This window comes from Penaeus monodon, chromosome 29, assembly GCF_015228065.2.
Source record: "Penaeus monodon isolate SGIC_2016 chromosome 29, NSTDA_Pmon_1, whole genome shotgun sequence".
NCBI lineage: Eukaryota > Metazoa > Arthropoda > Malacostraca > Decapoda > Penaeidae > Penaeus > Penaeus monodon.
Window position 1 is genome coordinate 24,868,834 of NC_051414.1, and position 836 is coordinate 24,869,669.

Genomic DNA, 836 nt, shown 5'->3' on the forward strand with positions numbered 1-836 from the left:
GACAAACGATTCCCCACCAAAAAAGAGTATCTACAGCACAAACAACGTCTCAAGCTTAAGGAGGTAAATTCTCGAGCTACAAGATTATCCGGAAAGTGGTAATGCAAGGAGGGCGGAGGAGGCGGGAGGTTCGGGCATTATGATAATTCGCACTTGAAAGGTTTGGCGGGAGAAGGGAGGAAGGGGAGGAACAATTGGGAGAAGAGGGAGGAAAAGGAGGAGCAAGAGGGAGAAGAGGGAGGAAAAGGAGGAGCAAGAGGGAGGAAAAGGAGGAGCAAGAGGGAGAAGAGGGAGGAAAAGGAGGAGGAAGAGGGAGAAGAGGGAGGACAAGGAGGAGCAAGAGGGAGGAAGGGGAGAAGCAAGAGGGAGAAGAGGGAGGAAAGGGAGGAGCAAGAGGGAGGAAGGGGAGGAGCAAGGCGAAGAAGAGGGAGTGGTAGAAGAAGAAAGGAAGGTGGCAATGAGGGAGAAAGAGAAAGGGGTGGGTAGAGAGAAGAGCGGGGATGGGGGGGGGGGCAGGAGGAAAGAAGGGGGAAGTGGTTGAGAAAGAAAGGAATGTCTGGTAGAGAAAGACGGTAGGGGGAGGAAAGAGGAAGGAGGGATTACAGAGGAAGAAGTGGTACAGGAGGTGGCAGAGGAGGCAGAGGGAGGGCAATGGAGAAAGAGGGGAATGGCACAGGGAGAAGCAGGGAGAAGGGGAGATAGTAGAGAAAGAGGGGGATGGAGGGCGCGAGAGTGACAATAGGGGATAGTAAAGGAGGCAGGAATTGTGGTAGAGGAGGGAGGGGGAAGCAAAAGGAGGGGTGACCAAAGAGAGAAACTACTACAGACCATGGGTC

General features: G+C 53.7%; 1 protein-coding gene across 1 annotated transcript in view; it reads right to left on the reverse strand.

The window, feature by feature from the left end:
• LOC119592062 (ankyrin-1-like) overlaps positions 1–836 on the reverse strand; it is an 8,946-nt gene that overhangs the window by 7,870 nt on the left and 240 nt on the right. The gene's annotated exons all lie outside the window — the stretch shown is intronic.